Consider the following 27,076-nt stretch of genomic DNA (forward strand, 5'->3'; position numbering starts at 1 on the left):
AGATACTACCTGGTTACTGCGTTCTCACAAACAATTTCGAGCGGAAAAAGAGTCTCGAACCTCGATGGAAAGGTCCGCGACAGGTCCTTCTTGCTACTCGAACAGCAGTTAAAGTCGAGGGAGCTAAGAATTGGATACATGCATCCCATTGTAAGAAAGTACCCCTACTCGTACCCTCTGATGAAATAAAAAGTGGTGACCATCCGACGACTGAGGACCATTTCAGCAACACTACGCGGAGTGATAAAAAACAGAACGACAGTGTGCTGCAGGAGGTTCCCTCAGATTTTGGTCACACTGAACAATTGTTTCCTGACCATACCATACCACAGTCCACAGAATACGATTTCCGCCCACGAAAATAGGAAAATGAACAATGAGCTGATTGCTTGTCCCCTGTACTATGTCTGATGATAGCTGCAGGGTCGTGATTTTGTCTGTCGGGGCGGACCAGAGTGTGTCAATAGGACTGCTGGTATCACCTCACAGTGAAGCAACCACCAGTCGCGGGCAGCACTTTGGTCGGACTGAACTGCTAGTGGGACAAGCAATAAAGAGAAATGGGTGTTATACAAGAAGACAAGAGGAAAAAGAAGAAAATAAGTAATTTAAAAAGACTATTAGGCCCACGTATCGCTTGTCTCACCATAACAATACTATTTTTGGTACTTCTGTCCTGCATTGGGTGGGTAATACAAGATTCTGATTCAGAGGTCTCACCAACTATGCCACCACCTTCAGAACACAGCCATGTTTCCTTACCACCCCATGAGGAAAGACGATGTAAGGAATATGAAAACAATACCTTCATATCTATGTTACATCAACATCAGCTGGCTGTAAATAGAACACATTGTTGGATATGTGGCTTGCTACCGAGTTCCGTGCAAAGAAGGTTGCCATATATTTCATTCCCTTTTTCTTTTGATGGCTCCTGCAGCGCCTGGTATGAACTATCAGCCATTTGGGCTACCTCAATGGATGCTACTAATTCCGAACTATTGGTCACCCACCTATACCGGTTATGCTGGCCCACTGGAACGAGAGTTTATGGAACAAAGGAAGAAAAGTCAGAATATGCTGACCGACAAAATAGGTCTACTGACATATATTTTTTATCCTTTAATACCACACCCCGGATTGGCCGAAGATTTTTTGTAACACAGGTCAAGGCTCCACTTTGTTTTCAGAAAAGTGGTAATAGAAGTGTAGGTGTCAGTAACTGTAATGCTACAGTAATATTAAATGGAACTAATTGGTCTACCATGATACCATCATGAAACTCGTATTTTGTTTGTGGTAATAATGCCTACACCTCCTTGGTACCCACCTGGACCGGCATGTGTTACATTGCTTGGTTACTACCACCAACTTACACAGCTGGCCCTCAACACCACAGGACTCGGAGAGGGGTAATATCGGCAGAAGATACCTCAGCCCAAGAAGCATTGGACTACTTTAAAGGAGTCCTTCCATTTTGGGGCCCTATGATGAACAGTAGGGATATCAGACATCTCACACGAGTCGTGGAAGCAACAATAAATGAAACCGCAGGAGCTCTGAGTAACATCACTGCAGAGCTCGCTGCTGACTGCCTTGTTACTCTTCAAAACAGAATGGTTCTTGACATCATCTTGGCGGACCATGGTGGAGTTTGTACTTTGATCGGATCGAGCTGCTGCATTTATATTCCAGACAATGCCCCTTCAGTGTATAAAGCTATTCAAAGGTTGCATACCAAAGCTTCCACAATACACCAAGACGAAGGAACATGGTCCTTGACCGACTGGTTTTGGGGCTTGATTTCACAATGGGGCTGGAAGATACTAATATTCCTTTTTGTGCTCGCTGCTGTATTCCTCACCTGTTGTCTTTGTGTACAGTGCCTACCTGCTTTGTGCGGTTGCTGTATGGCATCCCTTCCCCCCTGGCCTGTTCGCCCTCCTCAACACACGGCTATGCTGTCCCTTGAGCAGGAGATAAAAGACCTTATGTCCATTAACATAGACACTGAATGACGTTCAAACTTGCCTCACAATGGCAAAAGGAGGTATTGAGAAAATGTACATAAACTTAATCATACACCATAGCTGCTAGGCATATGTTTATCTTTATTATGTTGCCATGTGCTCGACAAACCTCCTGAACTTTGATGATTGACCTTGTGTTCGCAGCCTATTGCTGCAATCTGCTTATCACTGTAATTTACTTGTTCTAACCGTAGTTCTGAGAATGTTTGTGTTTAATCAGTAACTGCCAGAACAGGTTTGTACAGGTCGTTGCCACCTCCTGCCAGCTGCATCTGTACCTTCTCCGACCACACGTGTATCCCTGAAATATTCTGAAGGCCAGAGGACTTTGAATACGCTAGGGGTGGAGTTGTCCTCTGACTAAACAGTTTTGTGTGTATATAAGGTTGGGTGCCCCAGAGTGAAGGGGCAGCCTCCGTAGGATAGTCACTTGACTGTCCTGGGACTCTGTATTAGCTTGAGCTATAATCCATGTAATAAACTTCTCTTTATTCCTCCAGTTGGTGACTCCGCTTGATTTGTGTACTCTCTGCTAAACGGACCCTGAGAACTAGAGTGTCCCTCCACCGCTGGGAAGAAGGCCCCGGGTGGGGATTCTATCTTTCCTGGTTCCTCATACGTGTGCTGCATTCCACAGCACCTATGGACCAGGCAGATTGCCATTTCAGTTTCTTATTGTGCTGGAAGGTGCGCCTTCATACACAACAACGCAGCCATCCTTGCGGCATTTGGGACTGGAGAGCTACTTTACCAATGGCACAGGGGTGGACACAGGAATGGCATGCATGCTTATGATTTTTGGTCAAGACTGCATTTTCCAAATGACAGTGCGTGATCCAGCATAATTTGGTACAGAGGCATCCACCTTCATTTCTAGTTTGATCAGGGTCTCTATCTTGTCTGATGGTGTACTTACAACTACTTGTACTACTGCACACATGGGCCCTCATAACGAGTCTGGCGGTCTTATGACCGCCAGCCTTGTAGTGGCCCTCGGACCACCGCCAGCAGCACCGGTCCAACTGGCACATTAGGACCATGGTGAAAGTGCTGCAGTCCAATGGCCTGGCACTGCCAGGTTGCCACCAGCCTATGGGCTGGTGGTGCCATGGGTGTTAATCCTCCAGGTCAGCAGTGCACTCAGCACTGCCCTCCAGATTATGATCCCACTTTCCCACCATACTTTGCATGGTGGTCTGACCACCATGCAAAGGCAGGTGGTGATGGGGTGTGGGGAGCCCCTGCACTTAGCATGGGCAGTCCCTTTGAACTTTCCACTGCCCAATTTATGGGCTGTGATAAGTGCACCACAACATTAGCTATGGTTATATTACGAGCCAGTGTCAATGTTGCAGTGAGTTTCCCACAGAGCTGGCAGGCTGAAACATGGTTTTCACCCAACGTCCCAGCAGGAAACTCCTAATGCCTATTGTGGAGGGAAGACCGCTCTGGTGTTCTTTCCAACACAGGACTTTGTCAGGCAGCCTCCGCCGCCCGCCAGTGTTATAATGGACACCATAATGTTCACAGACATATACCAAGTGTTGTATTTGCTTTATTGTTTGCCCATTCCTGTGTGGGAAATATGGTTGTTTTTGAGTTGTTGTGAGTTCACCCCCTATGTTTTGTGTTCCAAAGGTTGCAAACTGTAGTGCAGATTTTTCTCTTTGCACGGTTCAGGTCAGCACCAATATGTGTAGCTCAACAATGCACAAGGTTAGTTATTCAGGCAAGTGCCATGTTTACTTGAATATGGGACAGCCCTGCAATTCCCCATGAAGATACACTGATTTGTTTTCCCTGCACTGAAACAGGCATTGTTGCAGCATGATGAAGGAGTGGCTGCCTTGAGGGATTGAATTGTTTATGTGCAAAGTGGTGTCCCTTCCTGCTCATATACAAGTCATGTTTGCTAAGGTGGAATTTCGATGTGTGCTGTAAGATGAAACACACATGTGTGATGGCAATGCAACAAGGATGTAGGGGAGCACTTTTGCGAGATAAACCACCCTGATCCCACTCAATGGTATTGATTTCCATCCTAGTGTCAGATGTCTATGTTTTGTGGGTACAGGAGCTTCACAAAAACAAAGAGGGAGAAGGAGGTTGTGGAGATGGGTCTGTCTATAGCCGATATAAAATTACTAAAGAGAAGAACTACTACAGGATGGATAGGAAAAAGGATTTTCCTGTTAGAAAAACACTCACCCACCAGGGTTACCCCTTGGTGGCATGCTTCATCATTGGGTTTCTTCCCCTTCCGCTACAGAGCGGGGAGTGCTATGACCTATGGGATACGTGGGAGCACTGATGTAATCTTGTCAATGTGAATCACAGAAGGGGTAGGAGTGGTGGGGTCTTGGGTGAGTTAAAAATACCTGTCTCTTAGTAATTCCAATGAATAAATAGATCTCTTGGAGGCGATATGATTAAGAAGGGGCTTGGGAAGTTGGGGGTCTCCCTGGTGACACTCCTTGTTTGACTACCTCTGATGAAAGCATAAATAATACATGCTCTGTGCTATGGTACAATTCACTTTACTAATGTGGTGTAATAAGATGATACCTATCGTTTATGGCGTCCGTCATTGATACCTGTAGAAATACAAGAGAGGCATAGTTATCATAGCCCCCATTTGTAATGGGCTGCTATATATGTTGTTTGTGGGTGACGTGCCACCTATTTACAAACTGCACCCCACCTGGCACTGGCCACTCAGAGGTCTCCAGAGGGTACCCACACCTTGGAATCCAAGATGGCTAACACCAAGGACACTCTGAAGGAGCTTTGGGCACCACCCCTGGGGTGGTGATGGACAGGGAAGTGGTCACTCCCCTTTCCTTTGTCCAGTTTCATGCCAGAGCAGGGACTGGGGGTCCCTGAACTGATGTAGACTGGAATATGCAAGGAGGGTACCATTTGTGCCTTTGAAAGCATTTCCAGAGGCTCTGGGAGGCTAGCCCTCCCAAACCTGTAATACCTATTTCCAAAGGGGGAGGGTGTAACACCCTCCTCCCAAAGGAAATGCATTGTTCTGCCTTCCTGGGATTAAGCTGCTCAGTCCTCAGGAGGGCAGAAACCTGTCTGTGAGGTGGCAGCAGCTGGGGCTGCAGTGGAAACCTCAGAGAGCAGGTTTAGCAGTACTGGGGTCCATGGTGGTGCCCCAGGGTGCATGGGATTGGCCCCCTAATACCAAAGTTGGATTGATGGGGCATTCCATGATCATAGACACCTCACAAGGCCATATTCGGAGTTAACATTGTGAAGCTACATATATATATTGACATATATGTAGTACACACTTATAACGGTGTCCCCGCACTCACAAAGTCCGAGGAATTGGCCCTTGACAACGTGGGGGTACCTTTGCTAGTGCAAGGGTGCCCTCACACATAGTAACTTTGGACCTAGCCTTCAATAAATGAAGGTTAGACATATAGATGAATAATAGGTTACCTTAGTGCAGTGAAAATGGCTTTGTAATAGTGTGTGCACTATTTCACTCAGGCTGTAGTGGCTGGCCTGATGAAAGGTTTGTATGAGCTCCTTATGGGTGGCAAAATAAATGCTGCAGCCCATTAGGATCTCCTGGAACCCCAATGCCCTGGGTACCTAGGCATCATATACTAGGGACTTATAAGGGGGGGTCCAGTGTGCTAATCAGAATTGGAATATGGAGTCAATAAAGTGTAGTGACAAATTTGGTAAGTAGAGAGAGCATAAGCACTGGAGTTCTGGTTAGTAAAACTTCAGTGACACAGTTAAGCATACTGACAACGCACATAGGCCACAAACTATGAGCACTGGGGTCCTGGCTAGAACTAGTGTGGGACATACATAATGACTGATCACCTTGAATATCTTACTGCTTCCATAGGAGGACCCAAAATCAGGGGTCTTGTAATAGGTGGTCCGTTTCGGTGATGAGCTGTGTGGTGTAGAAATTAGAGCTTTCAGGGTTGTCATGGGTTCTTGCATGTGCATTTGCAGTCACATATCCTCTCATTTATTGTCTGGATTTACTGCCAAATAAATTTCAACTGCACCTTACTGCAGATAGCTTGGCCTTCATTGAATGAGGTTTGTGTGGGACAAACCCATCTACTGTCATTTAACACTGTTTTTTTGTGATCAGACACTGCTGCCAGGGACATTTCACTGTCACTTGGAACATATGAAGAAAACTGCTTGATGGATCTGATGCTTTACTTTAAAAGTGTTGACTGACCTTGGTGTTTGGAATGTATGTGTCAATAACCAACCGTGATATCTCAATGCAGTCTATGTATTGGGATTTATTGCAGATGAGGTAGCATTCTAAATAACAGGGCCTGTAGTACATAATGTAAACACTGGAATCGCTAAGTTAGGGCAGAGGTCCAGATTTATCAAGGGCTTGTGTCTCCCTTGAGTCACACAAGGTGGTGCTAGGGCAACACAAGCACTTACATGAAATTTAGGCCCCTATTCATACTTTTTAGTGCCGCATTTGGCCACTTTTTGACGCAAAGTGGTGCAAACATACAAAATACAATTGTATTTTGTAAGCTTGTGCCGATTTTGCATAAACAAATGACGCAAATGAGGCACTAAAAAAGTAAAAATATGGGCCTTACTATCCTGCGTGACTCTTCATGGAATAGAAAATCTGAAGTAACACAAGGCAGCGCAAGTCGCTGCCCTGCATTACTCGGCCCAGGGAATGTGTTCCATGGGTGGAGCATTGCTATGCCCACTCAAACATACAATGGCTCGTAACAAATTCAAAGATTTACAAACACTAGTAAATCTTGGAATGTGTCAAGATGGTGTGCTTTCACAGGGGAGGCATAGTGAGGAGAAAGTTCTCCTTGTTTTTTCCTTTTTCTACATGTGCTGCATTTAGCAGCACACATAGAAATAGGAAACAGCCTTAGATGGTTGTTTTTGGGAAGGAACATCTCCTTTCCTGCACAAAAACAATCCAGGCTGTAACACAGGCACTCTTGCACCATGGTGGGAGGGTGGCTGCTTTGGCGCTTGGCAGCCGCAAGAGCACCTACTAAAGGGAGAGCAGGAATGCATTGTAACTTCATAGATAAGGCGCATTGCTGCCTTCTCCATTTGATGCGGCTGTAGGAAAGTAGTTTATAGCCTAATGTGTGTGTCTGTGTAGTGCTTAACTGTGTCACTGAGGATCTGCTAACCAGAACCTCAGTGCTTATGCTCTCTCTGCTTTTAAATTTGTCACTGTAGGCTAGTGACTTCATTTGCCAATTTCAATTGGCACACTGGACCCCCCTTATAAGTCCCTAGTATATGGTACCTAGGTACCCAGGGCATTGGGGTTCCAGGAGATCCATATGCAGCACTTCTTTTGCCACCCATGGGGAGCTCAGACAAACCCTTGCACAGGCCTGCCATTGCAGCCTGCGTGAAATAATGCACACGCTATTTCACAGTCATTTTCACTGCACTTAAGTAAATTATAAGTCACGTATATGTCTAACCTTCACTTGCTGAAGGTTAGGTGCCAAAGTTACTTAGTGTGAGGGCACCCTTGCACTAGCAAAGGTGCCCCCACATAGTTCAGGGCCATTTCCCCAGACTTTGTCAGTGTGGGGACACCATTACACGTGTGCACTACATATAGGTCAATACCTATATGTAGCTTTACAATTGTAACTCCGAATATGGCCATATAGGGTGCCCAAGATCATGGAATTGTTCCCCCATTTCAAATATTGTATTGGTGAGCCAATTCCATGCATTCTGGGGGCTCCACCATGGACCCCCAGCACAGCCAAACCAGCTCTCTGAGGCTTGCAGTGCAGCTACAACTGCTGCCACCTCACAGACAGGGTTCTACCCTCCTGTGGTCTGGGCAGCCCAGTCCCAGGAAGGCAGAACAAAGCATTTCCTCTGAGAGCAGGGTGTTACACACTCTCCCTTTGGAAATAGGTGTTACAGGCTGGGATGGGGTAGCCTCCCCCAACCTATGGAAATGCTTTGAAGGGCACAGATGGTGCCCTCCTTGCATAAGCCAGTCTATACTGGTTCAGGGACCCCTTGTCCCCTGCTCTGGCGTGAAACTGGACAAAGGAAAGAGGTGTGACCACTCCCATGTCTATCACCACCCTAGGTGTAGTGCCCAGAGCTCCCCCAGTGTGTCCCAGACGTACGGCATCTTGCTTTGCAAGGTGTAGGGGCACTCTGGAGGCCTCTGAATGGCCAGTGCCAGCAGGTGATGTCAGATACCCCTCCTGATAGATCCATACCTGATAAGGTAGCCAATCCCCCTCTCAGGGCTATTTAGGGTCTCTCCTGTGGGTTCTCTTCAGATTCTGCTTGCAAGTTTCCTTTAGGAATCCTCTGCAACAACTTCAGCTTCCTCTGACCTCGGATCAACTGCAGCCTGCTCCAAGAAATGCTGTAACTGCAACAATGTATCTAACAGAGATACTTTTCTTTAACAACCTCAGCTCCAAGTCAGCAACTGCAACAATTTTCACGGTGTGGATGTACTGAGGACTCCCTGTCCTCATCTTGCACCAGAAGGACCGAAGAAATCTCCTGTGGGGTGACGGAGTCACTCCACTGCTCCAGCGAGCACCTTTCAAGATGATGACCGGTACACTTGGACTCCTCTCACAGTGTCGGGCATGCTCCTAAGGACACAGAGGGTGGACATCATCGGCACCCACTGTCCTGAGGTCCTGCTGACGCAATTTGGAGGAGGGAAGACCTTGCCTTCCCAGAGAGTGACAGTACCTCTGTGTACTGCATCTTCTTCATCTCCTGAGGCCTCAGTGCACTATTGGCAAAATTCCATTGTGCAAAGCTTGGCCCAGGTTCCCAGCACTCCATCCTGCGATGCTCAACTCGCTGAGTTGTTCTCCAGCGGTGTGGGACCTTCCTTTGTTGTGCTACATCAACCCCCTTTTGCAACTCCTTTTTCCCCGTGACCTGGGATCTCCAGGGGTGCTGGCAGGCATCCTGAGGGCTCTCTAAAGTGCTGAGAACTTCCTCCTCACACAGAGTTGAGGCCCCCAAGTCCCTCCTGGTTCCATCCAGCACCATTTAGACGCAAAACCTACTTTTGTTGTAGCCAAGGGTTGTTGGTGACTTCCAACACCAAATCACGTCTGCAGCAATCTTCACGTTGTGGGACATCCTTGGCATCATACAGAAATCCGCTGGCATCTTCCTAGGGTGCATTTCTGCAGTCTTCAACAAACCGTGGACTCTTCTTTTGCACCCGCTTCTGGGTTGGCAGGGGCTCCTGTCCTTCCTGGAACTTCTTTCGACTTCTGGACTTCGTCCTCTTCCTTTGCAGGTCTTCAGGTCCAGGAATCCAGCAGTTGTTCTTTGTAGACTTGGTTGGCTGCTGCAAAATCCCAATCATGAGGTGCAGTGTGTCCTAAGGAAACTTCCAGTACTTTAGTCCTGCTTTTCTGGGCTCTGGGGTGGGGGAATTTACTTACCTTTACTGTATTCTTACCCTCCCAGTGATTCTGCACACACTACACTTGTCTAGGGGGGAGATCGTGATTCGTATCCCACTTTCTTAGTATATGGTTTGTGTTGCCCCTAGACCTATTTTCTCCCATTGCAATCTATAGCATTTCCTATTGCTTGCATTGTTCTATGACTATTTACTTGTCTAATTTTGGTGTCTAGTGTATATATTGTGCATAATACTGACCTCCAGAAGGAGTATAGTCTCTAAGATATGTTTGGTACTTTGCACCTAAATAAATACCTTTATTTTTGGTAAAATTAGTATTGTCTTTACTTGTGTATAAGTACTGTATAACTATAAGTGGTATTGCAGGAGCTTTGCATGTCTCCTAGTTCAGCCGAAGCTGCTCTGCTATAGCTACCTCTATCAGCCTAAGCTTCTAGAACACTACTACATTTCACTAATAAGGGATAACTAGACCTAGTATAAGGTGTAAGTACCCAAGGTACCCACTACAAACCAGGCCAGCCCCCTACATTGGTGGTGTAGCGGTGGGATAAGGACTTGCAATTGCTTTACCACTTAGTTACCTGTGCTTTTCACAAGAAAAGCTTGCACCAATACTTGGACCATATATAATATATACCTAGAAACAATTTTCTAACTTTCTAAAAAGTTCTTTAAACTTTGCAAAAGTTCTTACAAAGTTCTAAAAAGTGTTTTACTTTTCTCTAAAAAGTTAGCTCTGTTATTCTACTAACTTTTTACTCACTTTCCTAAACTGTTTTCTTTCAATAGGTCTCCTGTGGAAGCTACCCCTATAGTTCTTAAGACTACCTATGAGAATCTAAACTTTATATGTTTGAAGGGTCTCTGTATTGAAAGAAATGTAGGGATTGGGAAGAACCCCATTAAGGAGTTCCTCATAAATCTTCTCCTCCAAGATGACAGGGATTCAGCACTGGTCCAGATCAGACAGGGGAAGAGGTAGAGGATGTCTCCAACCAGGAGTGCTCAGAGGAGCAAGATGACAATCCTGGGGATGGTCCTTCCACAGACCTATCTGTCAACAAGCCCCCTAGTATAACTGGTAGTGGGAAGCGTTCACACACAAGTAGGGCTCCCTTCACCCCTAGAGGCCAGGTCTCTAGAGTGGCCCCTGTTAAAGATAGATCTGCCTCTGCAAACTCTCATGTTACCTCTGTTCCAGGGGGTTCACATAATTCTACCCCTGAGGGCCAGTCCCTAGATAGGAAACTCAGAAAGCTGAGGTTAAAGGAGGCCAGACTGAGGCTAATGCAGCAACAGTTGGCCTTAGACAGGGAATCCCTGGCTGTGGAGCAAGAGAGGCAGGGTTTGGGGTTAGTTCCCCATGGTTGCAGTAGCAGTTTAAAGAATACAAATGTTAGGGAACATTCCTTTGATTCAAGGATTCTGCACAAAGTTGTCCCTTCTTACAAGGCTAGTGATGACATCAACAAGTGGTATGCTGCACTGGAGAGGACCTGTAAAGTTCAGAGGGTCCCTCATGTACAGTGGGCTACTATCCTTTGGTTATCCTTCTCTGGCAAGGGGATATACAGACTTCTTATTGTCAGAGAGGATGATGCAGATAATTACCAAATTCCTAAGAATGCACTCTTGGATGGTCTGGGCTTAACCGCTGAACATTATAGACTTAAGTTCAGAGGGACCAGAAAGGAGGCCTCACAGGACTGGACAGACTTTGTAGACTGTTCTGGGAAGGTTCCAGAAGGTTGGTTACATGGCAGTGAGATGACTGATTATGAAAGCCTATATAACTTGATTCTTAGAGAGCATATCTTGAATAATTGTGTGTCTGACTTATTGCATCAGTATCGTGTGCACTCAGATCTGACCTCTCCCCAAAAATTGGGAAAGAATGAAGACAAATGGGTCAGAACAAGGGTGAGCAGAAAAGCTCATTCGGGGGGTGACAAGGATGACAAGAAGAACTATGGTAAGTCACATTACAAGGGTGGGGACAACAATAAAAAATCCTCAGAGTCTTCATCAGGCCCACAAAAATCCTCTGGGGGTGGGTGTCCAAATCCTCTTCTCACAAAGATAAAAAACCTTGGTGTTATAAGTATAAAGCCAAAGGCCATTGGACAACTGACAGTCAGTGTCCAAAGAAAAACACCAGCCCTCCCACCACCACAACCCCAACTGCAAACACTAGTGTCCCTAGTAATAACAGTGGTGGTGAGAAGAACACTACTAATAGCCAGTCAAAGGGTGTAGCTGGGCTCACCATTGGTAATGTAGTTGGGGTTGGTCTGGTTAGGGAGATCACTGAGGCTGTTTTAGTCTCTAATGGTGGCATTGACCTATCCACTTTAGTTGCTTGTCCCCTTAATATGTATAAGTACAAGCAGCTACCACTGATTAATGGTGTTCAGGTTGAGGCCTACAGGGACACAGGTGCCAGTGTAACCATGGTGATGGACAAAATGGTTGCCCCTGAGCAACACCTACTTGGTCACCAGTACCAAGTGACAGACGCCCATACCAACACTGTAAGCCACCCCATGGCTGTTGTGAATCTCAACTGGGGTGGTTTACTGGTCCAAAGAAAGTTGTGGCAGCCACTGATTTACCTGTAGCATGTCTGCTAGGCATTAATTTGGAGACTTCAGCTTTGGCTGAAGTGGAGTTTGAGGCCCATGCAGCAATGCTGAGCATTCCAGGGCACATCTTTCCTCTTACCAGGGCTCATGCCAAGAAGCAAAGAAGACAGGAAAACTTGGATCCTGGAACAGTGGACCAAGTGTTCCCAAAACTAGAGATAGGAAGGGCAAACCCTTGTCCACTATCCCTCCCTCCACAGATGATTCCCCTTTTGAGGAAGAGGAATTCTCTCCCTGTGCAGAACGTACACCAGAGGAGCTGGAAGCTGATACAGCTGAGCTTTTGGGTGCAGGGGGGCTTGCTAGGGAAGAGCTGAGTGTGGCACAGCAAACCTGCCCCACATTGGAGGGCCTCAGACAGCAAGCTGTCAAACAGCAAACTTGTGATATCATTGACACACACACAGAGTTTACTGGGAGAATAATCTCCTTTATACTGAAGCAAGGGACCCTAAACCTGGTGCCACCAGGAGACTGGCCATTCCCCTTCAGTACAGGGAATTCCTCCTAACCCTGGCTCATGACATCCTTTCAGCTGGGAATTTAGGCCAGAGTAAAACATGGGATAGACTTGTTCCACATTTTCACTGGCCCCATATATCAGAAGAAGGTATTTTTTCACTCCTGTGCCACCTGCCAAGCCAGTGGCAAGACTGGTGGCACCTCAAAGGCCCCCTTAATGCCACTACCAGTGGTTGAGGTGCCCTTTGAAAGGGTAGAGGTGGATATTGTTGGCCCCCTTGACCCTCCAACAGCTTCTGGCAATAGGTTTATCCTTGTGGTTGAGGACCATGCCACAAGGTTCCCAGAAGCTATAACCTTAAGGACCACTACAGCTCCTGCAGTTGCAAAGGCCCTCCTAGGAATCTTTTCCAGGGTGGGCTTCCCTAAGGAAGTGGTGTCAGACAGAGTTAGTAACTTCTTGTCTGCATACTTAAAAGCAATGTGGAAGGAGTGTGGTGTTACATACAAGTTCACCACCCCTTATTATCCACAGACTAATGGACTGGTTAGGAGGTTTATGGGACTCTCTGAAAAACTCAGAAGGACATGGGATGTCCTATTTCCATGCCTCCTTTTCGCCTACAGGGAGGTAACCCAATAGGGAATGGGCTACTGCCCCTTTGAACTCCTATTTGGTCACCCTGTTAGGGGTCCTCTTGCTCTTGTTAAGGAGGGTTAAGAACAACCTTTAAAAGCTCCAAAACAAGACATGGTGGACTATGTACTTGGCTGAGTACATGAAAAAGGCCAGCAAAAACCTTCAGGCCGGCTAAGAGCTCCAAAAGCAATGGTTTGACGAGAAGACTGTCCTGACAGAGTACGACCCAGGACAGAAGGTGTGAGTATTGGAGCCTGTGGCCCCATGAGCACTCCAGGACAAATGGAGTGGACCCCATCTAATCGTAGAGAAGAAAGGTGAGGTCACCTATTTGGTGGACCTGGGCACTGCCAGAAGCCCCCTTAGGGTGCTTCATGTCAGTCGCCTAAAGCCTTACTATGACAGGGCTGACTTAACCCTGCTCATGGCTACAGATGAGGGACAGGAAGAAAATGTGACCCTCTCCCTGATCTCTTCTCCACCACTGAAACTGATGGTTTAGTGGAGGAAGTAGTTCTGGCAGACTGTCTTACTGCTGAGCAGAAGAAAGACTATAAATATCTCCTTGATCAGTTTTCTGAATTCTTCTCCCTCACACCTGGTACAACTACTTAGTGTGAACATACAATTGAGACTGGAGACAGTTTACCCATCAAAAGTAAAAATTACAGGCCACCTGACCATGTCAGAGACTGCATAAAAACAGAGGTTCAGAAAATGTTAGACCTTAGAGTTATTGAGCCCAGTGGTGCTTGTCCTCAAACCACATAGCAAAGAAGGAAAGAGAGAAATGCGGTTATGTGTGGACTATAGAGGTCTCAATACAGTAACAAAAACAGATGCTCACCCTATACCCGGGGCAGATGAATTAATAGATACACTAACATCTGCCAAGTATCTAAGGGCCAGATGTAGGAAGCATTTTGCATGGTGCAAACTGCGAAAATCGCAGTTTGCGCCATGCAAAATGCTCATCGCGATGCTCATTCACAATTTGCGAGTCGGTACCGACTTGCAAATTTTGAATGCGACTCGCAAATACGAAGGGGTGTCCCCTTCCTATTTGCGACTCGCATTGTGATGCTAAATTGCTTTGTGACCGCGAATGCGGTCGCAAAGCAATTTGCAGTTACCACCAGTGTCGCACTGGTGGTAACCCATTCGCGGAAGGGGTCCCCATGGGACCCCTTACCCTTTGTGAATGTTCCCCAAAATGTTTTTTCAGAGCAGGCAGTGGTCCAATGGACCACTGCCTACTCTGAAAAAACAAAACCAAATGGTTTCGTTATTTTTTTTATTTTGCAACTCGTTTTCCTTTAACCAGTCGGGTGCCTTGGATGAGGTCACCTCGTCCAAGGCACGGGAACTGGGGGGAGCGCTAGCGCTCTTCCCCTGTGCTCCCCAGCCACCCCCCAAGGCAGGGATGGAAGGGAAAGCCCTTCCCCTTCCACCCCCGAACCCCCATCCCCCCTGTGACATCAGCGCGCGAGCAAGCGCTGATTTGTCAAAGGGCCTCCCCCTGAGCTTTCAGTGCGATTGAAAGAGAAATGCTCAGCATTTCTCTTTCGATCACGTGTGGGAGGCCCGGAGAGGCTTCAAAGGGAAGGAAATGTATTTCCTTCCCTTTGAAGTCTCTCCGAGCGTTTCAAAAGCATTGCTTGCAATCCGGCTTTTGAAACGCCCACTAGGCACCAGGGATTTTTTTTTGTGTGGAAACTGGCATAACGGAGTGACCCCTTGGGCAAGGGTCGCTCCCAATGGGGGGCAGAAACCTCTAGGCACCAGGGATCATTTTTCTTTTTTTTTTAGGTGGGGAGCGACCCCTTAGGCAAGGGTCGCTCCCTTAGGGGGCAAATTATATTTAGGCCATTTCTGCCCCCCTTGGGGGCAGATTGGCCTATTTTGATGAGGCCAATCTGCCCCCAAGGGGGGCAGAAAGCACTAGACACCAGGGAGTTTTTTTTGTTTTCGTGAATTTCACGCAAGGGGACCGACCCCTTAGGCAAGGGTCGCTCCCCTGGTGGGGGGAAATATTTTAGGCCACTTTTGCCCCCCTGGGGGGTAGATCAGCCTACTTTGATTAGGCCGATCTGCCCCCAAGGGGGGCAGAAACCACTAGGCACCGGGGATTTTTTTGTTTTACAGATGGGGAGTGACCCCTTGGACAAGGGTCGCTCCGCTGGAGGGGAAATTGTATGTAGGCCATTTCTGCCCCCCCTCGGGGCAGATCGGCCTATTGTTATTTTTTTTTGTTTGTTTGTTTTTTTAGAGATGGGGAGTGACCCGTTAGGCAAGGGTCGCTCCCCTGGGGGGCCAATTGTATTTAGACCATTTCTGCCCCCTTGGGGGCAGATTGGCCGATTTTAGGTCAATCTGCCCCGAAAGGGGCAGAAACCACTAGGCACCGGGGATTTTTTTTGGCACCAATGTCATGCAGGGAGAGCGACCCCGTAGGCAAGGGTCGCTCCAGGGGGGGTAGGGGGGTAAATTTATTTTAGGCCATTTCTGCCCCCCCTGGGGCCGGCTGAGCTAGAGGCCATAATCCACAGGTAGGCACTTTGCAAAAAACACCTCTGAAAAAATGTGATGTGTCCACGTTGTGTTTTGGGCCATTTCCTTTCGTGGGCGTTAGGCCTACCCACACAAGTGAGGTACGATTTTATCGAGAGACTTGGGGGGACTCTGGGTGGAAGGAAATTTGAGGCTCCTCTCAGATTCCTGAACTTTCTGTCACTGAAATGAGAGGAAAAAGTGTTTTTTTGGCCAGATTTTGATGTTTGCAAAGGATTCTGGGTAACAGACCCTGGTCAAAGCCCCACAACTCACCCCATCATGGATTCCCTTGGGTTTCTAGTTTTTAAAAATGCGCTGGTTTGCTAGGTTTCCCAAGGTGCCGGCTGAGCTAGAGGCCAAAATCCACAGGTAGGCATTGTTTTCTATGAAAAAATGTGATGTGTCCACGTTGAGTTTTGGGCCATTTCCTTTCATAGGCGCTAGGCCTACCCACACAAGTGAGGTACCATTTTTATCGGGAGACTTGGGGGAATGCTGGGTGGAAGGAAATTTGTGGCTCCTCTCAGATTCCATAACTTTCTGTCACCGAAATGAGTGGAAAACTTGTTTTTTTAACCATATTTTGAGGTTTGCAAAGGATTCTGGGTAACAGAACCTGGTCAGAGCCCCACAAGTCACCCCATCTTGGATTCCCCTACGTCTCTAGTTTTAAAAAATGCACAGGTTTGGTAGGTTTCCCTAGGTGCCGGCTGAGCTAAAGGCCAAAATCTACAGGTAGGCACTTTGCAAAAAACACCTCTGTTTTCTGTCAAAAATTGTGATGTGTCACGTTGTGTTTTGGGGAATTTCGTGTCACGGGCGCTAGGCCTACCCACACAAGTGAGGTATCATTTTTATTGGGAGACTTGGGGGAATGCTGGGTGGAAGGAAACTTGTGGCTCCTCTCAGATTCCAGAACTTTCTGTCACCGAAATGTGAGGAAATGTGTCTTTTTAGCCAAATTTTGAGGTTTGCAAAGGATTTTGGGTAACAGAACCTGGTCAGAGCCCCACAAGTCACCCCGTCTTGGATTCCCCTAGGTCTCTAGTTTTCAAAAATGCACAGGTTTCGTAGGTTTCCCTTGGTGCCGGCTGAGCTAGAGGCCAAAATCTACTGGTAGGCACTTTGCAAAAAACACCTCTGTTTTCTTTAAAAAAATTTGATGTGTCCACGTTGCGTTTTGGGGAATTTCCTGTCGCGGGCGCTAGGCCTACCCACACAAGTGAGGTATCATTTTTATCGGGAGACTTGGGGGAACGCTGCGTGGAAGGAAATTTGTGGCTCCTCTCTGATTCCAGAACTTTCTGTCACCAAAATGTGAGGAAAGTGTGTTTTTTTAGCCAAATCTTGAGGTTTGCAAGGATTCTGGGTAACAGAACCTGGTCAGAGCCCCACAAGTCACCCCATCTTGGATTCCCCTAGGTCTCTAGTTTTAAAAAATGCACAGGTTTGGTAGGTTTCCCTAGGTGCCGGCTGAGCTAGAGGCCAAAATCTACAGGAAGGCACTTTGCAAAAAACACCTCTGTTTTCTTTAAAAAAATGCGATGTGTCCACGTTGCGTTTTGGGGCATTTCCTGTCGCAGGCGCCAGGCCTACCCACACAAGTGAGGTATCATTTTTATCGGGAGACTTGGGGGAACATAGATTAGCAAAACAAGTGTTATTGCCCCTTGCCTTTCTCTACATTTTTGCCTTCCAAATAAAGGAGAATGTGAAAAAAAGAAATCTATTTGAGAAATCACCTGTAATTCACATGCTAGTATGGTCACCCCGGAATTCAGAGATGTGCAAATAACCAATGCTCCTCAACACCTTATCTTGTGCCTATTTTGGAAATACAAAGGTTTTCTTGATAGCTATTTTTCACTCTTTTTATTTCAGTAAATGAATTGCTGTATACCAGGTAAAGAATGAAAACGCACTGCAGGGTGCAACTCATTTATTGGCTCTGGGTACCTAGGGTTCTTGATGAACCTACAAGCCCTATATATCCCCGCAACCAGCGGAGTCCAGCAGACGTAACGGTATATTGCTTTCGAACATCTGACATTGCAGGAAAAAGTTACAGAGTAAATCGTAGAGAACAATTGCTGTTTTTTTCACCTCAATTTCAATATTTTTCATTTTCAGTTGTTATTTTCTGTAGGAAAGCCTTGTAGGATCTACACAAATAACCCCTTGCTGAATTCAAAATTTTGTCTACTTTTCAGAAAGGTTTAGGTTTCTGGGATCCAGCATTGGTTTCTTGCCCATTTCTGTCACTGACTGGAAGGAGGCTGAAAGCAGAAAAAATTGTAAAAATGGGGTATGTCCCAGTAAAATGCCAAATTTGTGTTGAAAAATTGGGTTTTCTGATTCAAGCCTGCCTGTTCCTGAAAGCTGGGAAGCTGGTGATTTTAGCACAGCAAACACTTTGTTGTTGCCTTTTTCAGGGAAAATACCACAAGCCTTCTTCTGCAGCCACTTTTTCCCATTTTTTAAAAAAAAACGAAATTTTCACTGTATTTTGGCTAATTTCTTGGCCTCCTTCAGGGGAACCCACAAATTCTGGGTACCTTTAGAATCCCTAGGATGTTGGAAAAAAAGAACGCAAATTTGGCTTGGCTAGCTTATGTGGACAAAAAGTTATGAGGGCCTAACCGCGAACTTCCCCAAATAGCCAAAAAAAAGCCTGGCACAGGAGGGGGAAAAGGCCTGGCAGCGAAGGGGTTAAGGAAATTGGGCTGCAAAATAAAAATAAAAAACTGCTTTATTTAAAAAGCAGTCACAGACATGGCAGTCTGCTGTCTTCAGCAGGCCACCATCCCTGTGAGTGCAAGGACTCGCTATAGGGTCGCAAAATGCGACCCCCCACATTAATATTAATGAGGTGAGTCTTTGCGACACCATAGTGAATTGCAGACGGTGTCTGAGACACCGTTCTGCATCCGATTTTGCGAATCGGAAATTGCGAGCGGCACCGACTCGCAATTTCCGATTCGCAAATCGGAACTTCCTACATCTGGCCCTAAACACTTTTGACTTGACTGCAGGGTATGGGCAGATCAAGATGTCAGAAGATGCTACAGCAAAAACTGCATTTTCTACCATAGGAGGGCATTATCACTTTACAGTGATGCCCTTTGGTTTGAAAAATGCACCTGCCACTTTTCAGAGGCTGATGAATACAGTCCTACAAGGTTTCAAAGCTTTTAGTGCAGCATATTTAGACGATATTGCTGTCTTAAGCTCCACCTAGGATGAACACCTGGTCCACCTCTGGAAAGTTTTAGAGGCCCTGCAAAAGGCTTCAAAGTGCCAGATAGGGCAGCGGAAAGTGGTTTATCTGGGCCACCTGGTAGGTGGGGAACAGATTGCACCACTTGAGGGGAAGATTCAGACCATTATGGACTGGGCTCCCCCTACAACTCAGACGGAGGTCAGAGCCTTCTTAGGTCTCACTGGGTATTGCAGGAGGTTCATTAAGAACTATGGCTCCCTTGCAGCACCTCTTAATGACCTCACCAGTAAGAAAATGCCTAAAAAGGTATTGTGGACAGCTAGCTGTCAGAAAGCTTTTGAGAAGCTTAAGCAGGCAATGTGCTCTGCACCTGCCTTAAAGAGCCCAAACTACTCCAAAAAATTAATTATTCAAACAGATGCTTCTGAATTAGGGGTAGGGGCTGTCCCATCACAGCTTAACTCAGAGGGCCAGGATCAACCTGTTGCTTTTATAAGCAGAATGTTGACCCCCAGAGAAAAGTGTTGGTCTGCCATAGATAGGGAGGGCTTTGCTGTGGTGTGGGCACTGAAGAAGCTGAAACCCTACTTGTTTGGGACTCACTTCATTGTTCAGACAGACCACAAACCTCTATTATGGCTTAAACAAATGAAAGGTGAAAACCCTAAATTGTTGAGGTGGTCCATTTCCCTTCAGGGAAACAACTATACAGTGGAACATAGACCTGAGAGTACCCACTCCAATACAGATGGGTTCTCCAGGTATTTCCACTTAGACAATGAAGACTCATCTAGGCAAGCTTAGCCTTACTGTCCCTCGTTTGGTGGGGGTGTGTGTAGGAAAGTACCATCTTCCTTGGCATGTTACCCCCATTTATACCTGTATGTCAGTATGTATTTGCCTGTCTCACTGGGATCCTGCTGGTCAGGACCCCGGTGCTCATACATTATGGCCTAATGTGTTTGTCTGTGTAGTGCTCAACTGTGTCACTGAGGCTCTGCTAATCAGAACCGCAGTGCTTATGCTCTCTCTGCTTTTAAATTTTTCACTGTAGGCTAGTGACTTCATTTACCGATTTGAATTGGCACACTGGACCCCCCTCTTATAAATCCATAGTATATGGTACCTAGGTACCCAGGGCATTGGGGTTCCAGGAGATCCATATGGGCTACAGCATTTCTTTTGCCACCCATAGGGAGCTCAGACAAACCCTTGCACAGGCCTGCCATTGCAGCCTATGTGAAATAACGCATGTTATTTCACAGCCATTTTCATTGCACTTAAGTAACTTATAAGTCACGTTTATGTCCAACCTTCACTTACTGAAGGTTAGGTGCACAGTTACTAAGTGTGAGGGCACCCTTGCACTAGCAAAGGTTTCCCCACATAGTTCAGGGCCATTTCCACAGACTTTGTGAGTGCAGGGACACCATTACACGTGTGCATTACATATAGGCCAATACCTATATGTAGCTTCACAATGGTAACTCAGAATATGGCCATGTAACATGTACGAGATTATGGAATTGTCCACCCATTCTAAATCTGGTATTGGGGAGCCAATTCCAGGTATCCTAGGGGCTCCATCATGGACCCCCAGAACTGCCAAACCAGCTGTCTGAGGCTTGAACTACAGCTACAGCTACTGCCACCTCACAGACAGGGTTCTGCCCTCCTGGGGTCTGGGAAAGTCAGAAAGTGGAATGCAAAAGATGGTCCCCTACCTAAGTAGTTGTAGTGTGTAGAGGGTAGCTGGGAGTACTGGTAAAGCCAAAGGTAAGGTACCATACCCCACCCCAGCGACCAGAATAACAGTTGTAAATAGCAGTAAGTTTCCCTGATCATACACAGAGAAGAGAAGAAGAAGAATGCAAAACCCAGAAGAGACTGTAAGACACCAACAGTGGATTCCTGGACAAGAAGACCTGTGGAAGAAGGGGACCAAGTCCAAGAAGAACAGCAGAGTCCAGGAAGGGCAGGAGCCCCTACCCACCAGGATGAAGGTGCAAAAGGTGAACCACCGGTGAGGAAGAAAAGTCAGTACTGCCCCTAAGAAGATGAAGTTGGGTTCCTGGAGGATGCAGGTGATGTCCCATGCCAGAAGAAACATTGCAGTTACGTCTTCGGGTTCCGCCAACAAGCCTTGGCACACGCAAAACTCACGGTTAGTGGCAAGTGGAGCTGACGGGGACCAGGAAGGACCAGGTGGACTCTACCCAGGAGGGGTAATAAGAGGGGGCACTCAGCAATACAGAGTGCCCACGGAAGCCCAGGCAGCATCCACAGGAGTCCCACAAGGCAGGGACAGGAGAGTCGCAAAAGAGGTTCATGCAGCACTACAAGAAAGGCTCCCAAGCTGCCGGAGACCCACTCAGGGAGCTATGCATCACAGGAAGGAGTGCTGGGGCTGGTTCTTCAGGATGACTGAAGTTCTTGGAGGAAGGACACCAACAAGCCTTGGCTGCTGCAAAGGACACAGTGCATGGGGTGCTGTCCTGCACAGGCAGGCAAGGGCTTACCTCCACCCAAGTTGGACAGTTGGAAGAGAGGACCGTCAGGACCACTTCAGTCTACCACCTGTGATACAGGATCCATGCATCTCAGCAGGAGAGGGGATCCACGCAGCCATTCATTGTCGTAGTTGGTGCCTGCAGAAGCAGGGGAGTGACTCCTTCACCCCAAGGGAGATTCCTTCTTCCTTCTGATCCAGGCTGAAGATGGGCTGTCCTCAGAGGATGCACGACCGGGGAAATATTAGAGATGATGGAAGGAGCCAGAGATACAATGTTGCAGGAGGCATCTTTCTTCTTTGTTGCAGATTGAAGGGTGCTGAAGAGTCCAGATGCAGTTTCTTTGGTCAGAAGTTGAAGTGGGGGTTGCAGAGGATTCCTGCTAGAGTCTTGCAATTTGAATCTGAGGAACCACCCAAAGGGGAGCCCTGAAATAGCCCTGAAAGGCAGATTGGTCACCTTGCTAAGTGACCTCCTATCAGGAGGGGGTCTAACGTCACCTGCTGGCACTGCCACTCAGATGTTCCCGGAGTTCCCTGCCAACCTTGAATCCAAGATGGCAAAACCCAGGGACCCTCTGGGAGAGCTCTGAGCACCGCCCCCTGGGTGGTGATGGACAGGGGAGTGGTAACTCCCATTTCCTTTGTCCAGTTTTGCACCAGAGCAGGGACTGGGGATCCCTGAACTGCTGTAGACTGGTTTATGCAAGGAGGGCATCAAATGTGCCCTTCAAAGCATTTCCAGTGACTTGGGGAGGCTACCCCTCCCAAGCCTGTAACACTTATTTCCAAAGGGAGAGGGTGTAACACCCGTCTCCCAAAGGAAATCCTTTGTTCTGCCTTCCTGGGCTTGAGCTGTTCAAGCAACAGGACGGCAGAAACCTGTCTGGGAGGTGGCAGCTGCTCGGGCTGCCGGAAACCCACATAAGGCTGTAATTACAGTACTGGGGGTCCTCTAAGGAGCCCCCAGAATGCATGGGATCATACAACCAATGCTTGCAAAAGCCTTGGCGTATGATTTCAACATGTTTGATAACAAACATGTCTATGTTCTGAGTTACCATTATGTAGCTGGATATAGGTAGTGACCTATGTCCAGTACACGTGTAAAATGGCATCCCCACACTCAAAAAGTCTGTATAAATGGGCCTGGAGTTCATGGGGGCACCTCTGCAGGTGCAGGGGTGCCCTCACCTCAGGTACTTTGCACCCAGCTATCTGGGCTAGAAGGCCTGCCATAGGGGTAACTTATAAGTGACCTGGTGTGGTAACAAATGGCCGTGAAATGGTACTTGCACCTTTTCACTCAGGCTGCAATGGCAGTCCAGCAGAAGCCTTTGCCTGGGCTCCTATGGGTGGCAAAATATTCACTGTAGCCCATAGGGATCCCCTGGAACCCTAATGCCATGGGTTCGTAGGTACCATATACTAGGAACTTAAAATAGGGCATTAGTGTGCCAATTGTGGGTGAAATACAGAGTTTTGGGAGAGAGAGCATAATCACTGGGGTTCTGGTTAGCAGGATTCCAGTGAACACAGTCAAACACACTGACATAAGCCAGAAAAAGGGGTAACCAGGCCAAGAAAGATGGTACTTTCCAACAATATGTCACTCCTAAAGTGTACCCTAGGTGCCTCAAGGGTAGGGTGCATTGTAATAATAAATAGGGACATTATAAAACATGTGTTATATGAACTGGTGAGGGAAAAACTCCCAATTTTGTTTTTCTCATTGCAGCACTGCAATCTCCACAGGCAAACATGGGAAGGCTCTATTAAACTCTAATAAAGTCTAATTTTTGACAGGAGTTAAACCAGTCATTCAATGTTTCAAAGTAACAATTTTCACAAACCCAACAGCGTGCCAAGGTTAGACTTGTTATAACTGTTGCAGAAAAGTAGTTTTAGAGCTACCTTCCTAAACATACCTAACTTCAGGCCTTTAGCAGCCTGTCCTAATTGGTCAGCCTTTGACAGGCTGAACCAAGCTGCTCTGGTGAGGTGTAAAGTGGCCTTGGATGAGATGGTGGGAGGAGATGTGCTGCAAATGCCAGGAATGGGGCTGAGTAGCCACACTGGTCTTAAAAGGGAGAAGGACAGATAGTGCAGGTTGCATGTTCACCCCAAGCTAGATTGGAGCCTCTCTAATTGGATTAGGAGAGGGGATGGAAGGGAAGTGCAGGAAAAGGTTAGCCACACCTGTGGGTTTGGCTAGCCAGACCTGAACCTCCAGGAGAGCTTTTCTCCATTTTGGGTTTTCGTGAAACATTGCTTTCTGGGACAAACATATGCCACACTTCTAAGGAAGTTGTCATCACAGAGGGTGGCACCCAGTACCCCATTGGTCAGGGATGCCCTCCTGCTTGCCAGTCCAGAAGCCTGGATAAACATGGGAGAGCTACCCAGCAACTTGGATCCACACCTGGAAATATCAAAAGAAGAAGGACTGCCTGCTGATCTCCTGGTCTGCACCAAGAGAGCACTGCACTCACATGGTCTGCACCTAATGCACACTCTTGGCTTCATAAAAGAGGACCTTGACTTGCTTCACAAATTAAGAAGCAGACTCCTTGAATGTATCAGGTATAAAAGAGCTTCAAGAATCACCTGCATCATCTCTACCAAGACAACCAAGACAAGTCCAACTAACCAGCTTCACCTGGAATTTAAAGAATTTAAACTGGTGTTTTGTGGAAATTGTAGTCCCAAATGTTCAAGAGGCAAAACAGAGCTTCCAGACTCTTGGCTGGTGTTGCAGAACCTCAAAGACCCAAAAGAAACATCTGAAGAAGAATGAGTGCCCTGCTGGACACTAGGACTGCACAAGAGAGGACTGCGCTAATAAGAACTGCACCTGATGCACTCACAAGACTTCACAACAAAAGGATTTTGCTTATCTTAATGGATAAGAAGTGAACTCCTTGATCAGCAGCATGTAGAAAAGGACAACTCCACCTGGCAAGCTTCACCTGGATTTTACTTGGATTGACCGGATGTATTAGGGGAGTTGCAGTCCCATATCCCATTAAGCAAACCAGACCTTCTGAACCCTTGACTGGTGCTGTGGACCACTTTACTGCATCAAGAAACATATTTAGAAGAAAATGTTAAAGTGTTACATCATGGGCGGCCTGAAATCTTAATTTTGTCTTGGCCCAGTGTGACATTTTTTTACGCTTCGAGTGCTATTTGTTTCTAAGCACTAGCTTTACTTTTCATATTTAAAAATTATATCTCCTGTTTCCTACATCGGATTTTGGTTGTGTTGGTGTCATTTCAAAGATAAAAATGATCTCTATGTTTGTAAATTGGTGTTGGATTTCTATTGTGTGTTGTGTCTTACTTATTTACATATTGATGTTTTTTAAATGCTTTACAAACCTGTCACCTAAATTAGGCTTGTCTGCGCGCAGCCAAGCTACCAAGGGCTAAACACAAATTTCTTTTTTGAGAACTTGACTGGGCCATATTTCTGCTTGTGAAGTTATTACTAGCTGTAAGTACCTAGCTGTACCTGCTAATAAATCACTTGCCAACATGTTGTCTAATATTTCCATCATACAAGAATAAGAGGAAAAATCAAACCCATTAAAGGTGTTAACCTACATACTCTTGCAGAAATTATAAAAAATAACTGCTATGAGTAATGGCAATCAATCCTTTCTAAATTGCATACTACATAACTCCAGGGCAGTGGAGAACCACAGTTTGATGATCTATGCCTAGTCCTCACGAACAATTCTTTTTCTTCTGCTTTTCCTCCTGCCTGAATATTCAGTCATTTAGGATTACTGACTGAAGAAAACATGAGGTAGGGTAGTAATCATCCCTGAAATTTCTTGAATACTTAGGAGCTGAAATAGCTACCACATGACAACATTTCAATGCTTCTCGGCCAAAATAATGCTCCCACTTACCTGAAATATTTATAATATATGATTCTCAACAGAACAATGCAACATTTGTGGAACGCTTTACTGAACTCCTAACTGAACATTTGCCTCTTAAAGTAAAAATATTTAATGGAGGACTTAAACCAACACTGGGAGACCCTCCAAATCCTACCAATTAAACAGATGTCATTTCTGAAAATAAACAATATTTCATTTTGAAATGAAGACACCTGAAGTTGAATCTCTGATTCAAATAAACTTGTGGCATAACCTAATGGGATCTCCTCTTCTTCTGTTATATCTACCTTTCCTAAAGTGGTTGCAATGGGTCAAGTTAAAAAACCTCAAGTGGGGGTCAGAGACAAAAAAAACTATAGCTCAGAACTCCTGATCTACTCCAGTATTCTCAGCACTACAGACTAATAGAGTAGATCAAGACTCTGAAATGCTATAGAATAAGACAGCCACAAACAACTGTGCCAAAACATATCTTTAAAGCATTTTTTTTTTATCAGATCAGAACTAAGTGCCAGGTGTATCATGATAGGGCCTTGCGAATCGCAAATAGTGATTTCTAAGAAATCGCAATTTCCGAGTCACAATAGGCCATGTATCACTATTGTGATTCGGAATTAGCGATTTCTTAAAAACGCAAATTGCAATTCGGTAATTGAAAATCGCAAATTGCAAGAACGCACACCTGGAGGAGCCTGATGACATCACAAGCAGGAAGAGAGTCATCCCAGGCAGTTTGCAGGTGCCACACCCAAAGTAACACTCAGAGAGACAGCCAGCCACAGGGAGCAACTCTGTGAAGAAGGCAGGACTGCAGAACCACCATGGACACCTCTGCACAGGGAAAGGAGAAGGGTTAAAGGAAAAGGAAACTAAAGTTTAGTGAGCAAGAGCTAGAGGTGCTCACAGAGGAGGTTGTGAGGAGCCATGACCGGTTTTTGGGGAAAAGCTCACTCCAGGTGCCTGAGAGTGAAAAGGGCAGACTCTGGGCAGATATTCAGACCAAAATCTGCACTGTTGGAGTAGCGCAGCGCTCTGTGGAGGAAATAAAGAAGAGGTGGTGCGACCTGCGGTCCCGTGCCAACGAGAGGGTGGCAAGACGACTGCAGGAGGCCAGGAGCACAGGAGGCGGCCCACCCACAGAGACACCCTCCACCCCGATGGAAGACCTAGTGGAGTCGGCACTCCTACCAGAAGTAGTCAGTGGGGTCACTGACATCGACACATCCGGCACACCAAGTACCAGTAAAGGTAAGTGCAATATTGAAATGTAACCCCATATGTGTATGTACAAAAGCCCATTAGGAATTAGCAAGTAGGGCAAAGCATTGTGATAAGTAGTCCATTCCACATCTTAGAAGCAGCACAACAATGCCTTATGGGAGTGGTAGTTCACAAGCCAGAGCAGAAGTAGCACATAGAATGTAATTAGGCAAAGCGACACCCAGAAGAACACAACACCCACAACATTGTGATGAGAAGTAACTGTACATTTTTACCATTGTGTGACCTTTGGTGATACATACATTACTGACATGCTGCATATTGTCGTTGCAGGTGGCCAAGTCCCAGCAGCTGGGGATACAGCAAGTGCCGTTGCGGGGGATACAGAAACCCACACTGCATCTGACTCTAACAACAGTGAGTCACAGAATATTGCGC

This window comes from Pleurodeles waltl, chromosome 6 (genome assembly GCF_031143425.1).
Source record: "Pleurodeles waltl isolate 20211129_DDA chromosome 6, aPleWal1.hap1.20221129, whole genome shotgun sequence".
NCBI classification, from domain to species: Eukaryota; Metazoa; Chordata; class Amphibia; order Caudata; family Salamandridae; genus Pleurodeles; species Pleurodeles waltl.